At 42.4% G+C, this 8406-nt stretch overlaps 1 pseudogene; it reads left to right on the forward strand.

Moving 5' to 3' along the window:
• The first annotated feature begins 2373 nt into the window (after positions 1-2373).
• On the forward strand, positions 2374-3318 carry LOC132025029 (olfactory receptor 1L1-like; annotated as a pseudogene).
• The last annotated feature ends 5088 nt before the right edge of the window (positions 3319-8406 follow it).

Raw genomic sequence — 8406 nt, forward strand, 5'->3', positions numbered from 1 at the left:
AAGGGATTTTGCCAAAGACATGTTGTGAGTAGTGGAGCCAGGATTCGAGTCCACAGCTGCTCTTTCAGCATCCCGAGTGTTTTTCTGTGCCCTGCCACCACTCAGGTCAACACAGGGCTTGAGAGGGGTCCTGTCTCTAGCAGTTACAATAGAGGACTCCATACAACGTTGATTTTGAAAGCCTGTCAGTTGCTGGCATAAGGACGTTTCGGTAGAAGATTTCCACCGTAAAAAAGAACATCCCTGCATATTCCCTTCTGGCATAATCCTGTTGAAGGTTTGCTAAAGTGTGAGGACATACCGTTTTGTGTTTAACACCATCCTAGTTGGGATCCAAGTTCTGGCCCATGTGGGCTGCATGATCTTGAGAAAAGCACTCAATATTTTTCACCTCAATTTTCTTTTTTCCTTTTTGTAATTTAAATTCAGTTAGCCAACATATAGTACATAATTAGTTTCTGATTCTTCTATTGTGTAAAACAGCCAGTGCTCATCACATGTGCCCTCCTTAATGCCCATCACCCAGTTACCCCATCCCCCCCCACCTCCCTACAACAACCCTCAATTTGTTTCCTAATGTTAAGAGCCTCTCGTGCTCTGCCTCCCTCTCTGATTTCTTCCCATTCAGTTTTCCCTCCCTCTCCCTATGATCTTCTTTGCTATTTCTTATATTCTGCATACGAGTGAAACCATATGATAATTGTCTTTCTCTGCTTATTTCACTTAACATAACAGCATCCAGTTCCATCCACGTTGAAATAAATAGTAGGTTTTCATTGTTTCTTATGGCTGAGTAATATTCCGCTGTATATATGAACCATATCTTCTTTATCCATTCACCTGTTGAAGGATATCTTGGCTCCTTCCAGTTTGGACAGTGTGGACACTGCTGTTATAAATATTGGGGTGCAGGTGCCCCTTCTTTTCACTACATTTGTATCTTTAGGGTAAATATCGGCAGTGCAGTTTCTGGGTCATAGGGTAGCTCTATCTTCAACTTCTTGAGGAACCTCCATACCGTTTTCCAGAGTGACTGCACCAACTTGCATTCCCACCAACAGTATAGGAGGGTTCCCCTTTCTCTGCATCCTCTCCAACATTTGTTCTTTCTTGTCTTGTTAATTTTAGCCATTCTGACTGGTGTAAGTTTGTACCTCAATTTTCTTATCTTTTAAAAGGGAATGCTGTTCAAAGCCAGATCAGAGTTGTTTGGAGTGATATGCATGGAGTATTCAGCTTAGTAGTGCCTGATACATAGTAAGGACTCGATATGTCTTGGGCACAACTGCTATTATCTGCCTTAATTTCATACTCATTTCCAAATCCTGAAAGCACACAAAAATACTTCTTTCTCAACATCTCAGAAATTTAAGTGAAGGGTGGTCAAACAGTGAAAAATCTAAAGGCTGTGAGATTTTGCAAAGAAATCAAGAACAATTGCTTTCAAGAGCATCCTGGAACACCTGACAGAGAAGAGTATCAAGGCAGGAAATAAAGGAAGAAATAAAGCAAGTGGTGAAGGAGAAGTAGAGGTGGAGTGAGAAGCTATGTACTGCCCCCAAAAATTATTGAGAAGAACACCACAAATCAACATATTAGATAATTGGTCCAAGACCACACAGACAGAAAATGAAGGAGCTGATTTCAAAATGTGTGCTTTTTAACAAGGACACCACACTTAACTCTTTTCTTTCCAGGACATCTCTCACTATACCTGCAGCATTTCATTGTGCTTATTTGTTTAAAAATTCCTTTCCCACTAGACTCTAGCTACCTTAAGAACAGGAATTGAAAATGACTTATTTTCATAATCTCAGTGTTGGGTTCCCAGTGAGCATTTAATTTAACAGTGTTGAATTATTGTGAAGGCACAAATCCCTGATGGCTAAGAGTGTTTCAATAGAGAGGTTCATATATAATAGAGGTTTTTCCCAGCTTTTAATGAAATGTTCTCTCTGAAAGGGTGAGTATGAACACTGTTTGCCTAGTTGGCATTCATCTTACTTACCTGATTCATTTAGCTGTTTGGGGGTTTTTTGTTTGTTCATTTGTTTTCTTGCTTTGTTTTGTTTGCAAGGGTAGTAGAGAGATGAGCTTCAGCCTGACATACATGAATAAGTATTTATGGGGAAGGACCCAGAAAAATAGGCATCACTGAGGTCCACCTGGGATTCTTTCTGAAAGGAAATCCTCTCTGATGTCTCTGCATTTAACATAGGCTAAACTTTTGTATTGTTCAACTTCTTGTGGACTGTAGAAGGGTAGACAGAATCATGGACAATTTATAGGAATCCTAGGAGAGAGAGGAATAAATTGAAACTCGTTGAATTGAAAATTCTATTATTTTCCATATTCATTGGCACAGGCAGGATTATGGAGAGAGTCAACCAAACCAGTAGTGTCTCTGAGTTCATCCTCCTGGGACTGTCCTCTTGGCCAGAGGACCAGAAGCCACTTTTTGCCCTGTTCTTCTTCTTGTATGTGGTCACACTGGTGGGAAACCTGCTCATCATTCTGGCCATTCACTCTGACACTCAGCTCCAGACACCTATGTATTTTTTCCTCAGCATCTTATCCTTCACTGATGTTTGCTACACAACCATTGTTCCCAAGATGCTAGTGAACTTCCTGTCAGAGAAGAAGTCCATCTCCTATGCTGAGTGTATGACCAGATGTATTTCTTCTCAGCTTTTGCCAACACAGAAAGTTACCTCCTGGCAGCCATGGCCATTGACCATTTTGTGGCCATATGTGATCCCTTCCACTATGTCACCATCGTGAGCCACCGCTGCTGTGTCCTGCTGCTGGTCTTCTCCTGCTCCATCTCTGACCTCCATTCCCTCTTACTAGTTCTCCTGATAAATCATCTCACCTTCTGCAACTCCAATGTTATCCCCACTTCCTCTGTGACATCAACCCTCTGCTGAAATTGTCCTGTTCCTCCACATTCGTCACTGAAGTTGTAATTAACACAGAAGGATTAGTAATCCTGGTGACCCCCCCTTTATATGTGTTATCATCTCTTACTTCCGGATCCTCATTGCTGTTCTTAAGATCCCCTCAGTTGCTGGGAAGCGTAAAGCTTTCTCTACCTGTGGCTCCCACCTCACCATGGTGACCCTCTTTTATGGAAGTATTATTTATGTTTATTTCCGACCCCTGTCCAGCTACACCATCAAGGACAGGGTGGCTACGGTCCTTTACATGGTTCTGTCCTCCATGCTGAAGCCTTTTATCTACAGCCTGAGGAACAAAGACATGAAGTGGGGCATGAGGAAGCTGATGGGCAGGAGGAGGTCCCAGGCAGCATCTTCCTGAGCACACTCAGGAGCAAGTCTTTGAGCCCTCATTTCTGCTGATTCCTGGTATACATATCCAGCTACTAGAGGCTAGCATACCTAAGTCGAGTATTCGTGGGAAATTGTATGAGTGACCAGACAAGAATATTGTACCTGTTTTTTCATATTCATAATTTCTTAAATTTATTTTACAGTATAATAATATATCATATATACGATATGTATATACCCACCAGTTAAAGCCCCCTCATTAGGGCTCCCTTGCTAACCCAGGGTCTTTGCATCCATTTTTCATTCGCAACTCCCATTCCCTTTTCCTATTCACTCCTTCCAAGTGTAGCTGAAAACTTCTTAATTTTCCTTTACCAAATTTCTCCCTGTTCAATAACTCTGAGTTCCCAGTATCCTTGTGTAATTTAAGAAACACCTTCAATTAAATGTGGTACATATATGCAATGGAATATTACTCAGCCATCAAAAAGAATGAAATCTTGCCATTTGCAATGAGATGGACGGAGCCAGAGCGTATACTGCTAAGGAAAATAAGTCAGTCAGAGAAAGGCACACGCCATATGATTTCACTCATATGTGGAATTTAGGAAACAAAATGAACAAGCAAAGAGAAAGAGAGGGGGCAAACCAAGAAACAGACTCTTAACTAGGGAGAACAAACTCATAGGCTACCCGAGGGGAGGGAGGTGGGAGTTGGGAATTAAGGAGGGCACTTGTGTCATACCAGGTGTCATATGGAAGTGTTGAATCACCATGTTGTATACCTGAAACTAATATTACACTGTATGTTAACTGGAATTTAAATAAAAACTTTTTTGAAAGAAACATCTTCAATTAGTTATTTGAACTGCAGTAATTTCAATGCCTGTGAAATTACTTAAAGGGTTCTGTGTGTGTGTGTGTGTGTGTGTGTGTGTGTGTGTGTGTGTATGCATGCGCACGTGCATGCAGGTGCATGTACATGTTGTCTTCTGCATAAGATTAAGACCTCCCCAACAGCAGAGGCCATTTTTGCCACTAGACAGAGAATAGATGATGTCTCCCCCAGTTTTGGGCTCTCTCTCAGCACAATGTTCTAGGTCCTGAACACAGTGGAGAAACAAGGGTCGGCCCTAAGGAGCTGGTTGACTTAGCAGCTTCAGTCCAGCACTCCAGGTGACCTGGTCTGCTTCTATATGTCTTCCCTGGCATCCTTCCCTTTGTCTTCTGACAGCTTTTGGTCCATGCCCTCTTCCTGAGCATCTTTTGATGTCATTCACCCTGGAAGTATCTGCATTTTTTACATCATCACTAACCATTGGTCTATTTTCTAAGGTGAGAGGACAAATTTTTTATAACGAGGTTTATTCTGAGTGGTGTTTGAAGATAGAACTAGACCCAATATTGGGGGTTTTTTTTAATTTATTTTTTCAGTGTTCCAAGATTCATTGTTTATGCATCGCATGCAGTGCTCCATGCAATACATTCCCTCCTTAATACCCACCACAAGGCTCACCCATCCTCCCACTCCCTTCCCCTCCAAAACATTCAGTTTGTTTCTCAGAGTCCGCAGTCTCTCATGGTTTGTCTCCCCCTCCGATTTCCCCCAGCTCCCTTCTCTTTTCCATCTCCCAGTGTCCTCCATGTTATTCCTTATGCTCCACAAGTAAGTGAAACTATATGATAATTGACTCTCTCTGCTTGACTTATTTCACTCAGTATAATCTCCAGCCCCATCCATGTTGATACAAAAGTTGGATATTCATCCTTTCTGGTGGAGGCATAATATTCCATTGTATATATGGACCACATCTTCCTTATCCATTTGTCTGTTGAAGGGTATCTTGGTTCTTTCCACAGTTTGGCAACCGTGGCCATTGCTGCTATGAACATTGGGTTACAGATGGCCCTTCTTTTCACCACATCTGTATCTTTGGGGTAAATACCCAATAGTGCAATTGCAGGGTCATAGGGAAACTCTATTTTTAATTTCCTAAGGAATCTCCACACTGTTTTCCAAAGTGGCTGCACCAACTTGCATTCCCACCAGCAGTGTAAGAGGTTCCCCTTTCTCCACATCCTCTCCAACACATGTTGCTTACTATCTTGTTAATTTTGGCCATTCTAACAAGTGTAAGGTGGTATCTTGATGTGGTTTTTTGGTTTTTTTATTTCATTTATTTTATTATTTTTTTAATATTTTTAAATTTATTTTCAGCATAGCCATATTCATTGTTTTTGTACCACACCCAGTGCTCCAGGCAATCCATGCTCTCTCGAATACCCACCACCTGGTTCCCCCAACCTCCCACCCCCCCACCACCACTTCAAACCCTGATGGCTAATGATGGTGAACATTTTTTCATGTTAGACCTAATATTTGTAAGCATTGGGAAAGTAATTCTCGTCACAGTATAGGGAAGAAATTCAAAAGTCAGAGTTATCGAAAAGTGACATCCACCCTCTCTGGAGAAGGGTCTTGCAAAGACAACTCATATATCAGACTGAAATTGAGCTAGATGACATTCAAGGTCACTTCCAACTCAGAGACATTACTTAATACTTAACAGTTTCAGGTTCCTCATTTTCAAAACTGACAACAGTATTTTATAATAAGGTATATGTCCAAGTAAGATTGACTCTAGAAAATGTCCTAGCTTTAGATATTTTGTTTTGATTTGATTGGGCCATAGGGCTTTAAAAAAAAAAATGTCACACTCTTGATTATCTTGGGAAGATATTATTCCGGTGGCAAGAAATGAAAATTCGAATGGGTTAGAAAATTTCATATTTAAGTGACCATTCAAGAGTAGAAAGGTTAAATGTCATTGCCTGAGGCAATGCTTCTTTCCTAATCTCAACCTTTTCTTCCACCTGAAGAGAGTTGAGTTAACGTATTAACTTGTTTGTTTGCTTGTTTTCACCCTATTTCTGTTTCTACCCCAAGGAAGATGAGTCTCTTATCTGATTGGTAAATGTGAGAAGCTTGTGTTTGGCATGTATCAAAGCAAAAGTGGCACCCGGCAAAGTGAAATGGGCAAGGAAGACTTTATTCAAGACTCTCGCAATCGGGGGAGGGAGCAGAACTCAGTCTGAAAGGAAGGGTGGTAGGTTTGTAAGCTCTGGGCTGAGCTAGAGGAAAAGTACTAGAGGACATTAGGAGAGTCATACACCATCTGTGTTTGCTAATTGGCTTTATCTAGAGGGAAAATAAACTTCCCGTTTCTCAGTGACTGAAGACAATTTTATAACTTGGCATAAGGCACCCAGAGACAATGGGAAATGGGACGCGATCTTCTTTGATGATTACATATCAGAGGGTTGGCTCCGGGTCCTTGAGAAAGGGGTTGCAGAACTGGCAAGAAGCTTTTAAAAAGATTTATACCTCAGGCGCCTGGGTGGCTCAGTGGGTTAAGCCACTGCCTTCGGCTCAGGTCATGATCTCAGGGTCCTGGGGTCGAGTCCCGCATCGGGCTCTCTGCTCAGCAGGGAGCCTGCTTCCTCCTCTCTCTCTCTGCCTGAGTCTCTGCCTACTTGTGATCTCTCTCTGTCAAATAAATAAATAAAATCTTTAAAAAGATTTATGCCTCAAAGAGTCAGAGAAAGAACTTGCAAATTTTCTATGAAATAGAAGGTGAGGGCCCCAGAGTCAGGAAGAAGATGACCATTGAGTCAAGCTGAGGAGAACAGTGAGGCCATCCTGGTCACCTGCTTGGCTCAGTTCTCACCTGAGGGGAAGGAATTCTCCTCTTCTCTGAGCCTGCGGATGAGACAGCCTCATTTTCCCTCCATTCTCTCCTGACCTTTGTTAGTATAAAGGTGTCTCCACCTGCCACCTCCTCATCCTATTTCTCAGGCCTCCTCGGAGAACCCCCACAATCCTCGGAGAACCCCATAATCACATCCGGGTTCTGAGAGCTTCTTGCAGATTGTTCCTGGAGACAGAAACACACTTGCCCAAGCCTGTCTGTTTGGTGCTGGTGTCAGTGAATCAATAGTAATGTTCTCAGCTAGAAATAATCTGTGACACTCCCCTGGGCCCCAGTGAGCTTCCCAGAGACATCCCCCCTTTCCAAACCAATGTTATGACTGGAACAACACTTCTGGTACTTATTATGATTGCAAGACACGCTTCAGCCGCAACCATCAGGAAACACTAAAAAAGCAAAGGCTTATCACTTATTACTTACCGGAAATCACACAACACACCTGGGGCCCACAGGGAGGCACGAGGCAGAGAGTGAAAGGGGAGGAGAGAAGCACTGGCCCCCAGTTCTGTTTTTACTGGGGTGGAGGGTGGGGGCCTAGGGCTTCAGTGGGCTCACTCTTGGTTGGTGAATTTAATACAGAGGAGCAGGAATTCAAAGCAAGAGAAGAGAAAAGGCAAGTGGCCTAAATGGCCCATTTGATCAAAATCAACCAAGACATCTAAAACAAAGGAGCCTCGCTGAGAGAGTTGTCTTATCTCTTTATCTGGTCTTGCGGCTGGCAGTGTGCTTATATGAAGTGGATGGTTTTTTTTTTCTCATTTATTTATTTTCAGCATAACAGTATCCATTATTTTTTCACCACACCCAGTGCTCCATGCAATCCATGCCCTCTATAATACCCAGCACCTGGTACCCCGACTTCCCACCCCTCCGCCACTTCAAACCCCTCAGATTGTTTTTCAGAGTCCATAGTCTCTCATGGTTCACCTCCCCTTCCAATTTACCCCAACCCCCTTCTCTCTAACTGCCCATGTCCTCCATGCTTTTTGTTATGCTTGAAGTGGATGTTTTTTTGACATGGATGCCAAAGCGATCATTAAGTCAGGCACTTGCACCAAAAAATGGGAAAAAGAAAAAAAAAAAAGCCATCAAGCCTTACACCACACTCCCTCAATGGATTTCTCAAAGCCCAGCTACCCAGGCTGCGAACTTTCTCGGTTGTTTACTAGAACCCCATTTCAATTCTAGAATATGCATTTTTTTCCTAAGGAATACTTTTTTTTTAATTAAATTTATTTATTTTCAGCATAACAGTATTCATTATTTTTTCACCACACCCAGTGCTCCATGCAATCCGTGCCCTCTATAATACCCACCACCTGGTACCCCAACCTCCCACCCCCACC

This window comes from Mustela nigripes, chromosome 9 (genome assembly GCF_022355385.1).
Source record: "Mustela nigripes isolate SB6536 chromosome 9, MUSNIG.SB6536, whole genome shotgun sequence".
NCBI lineage: Eukaryota > Metazoa > Chordata > Mammalia > Carnivora > Mustelidae > Mustela > Mustela nigripes.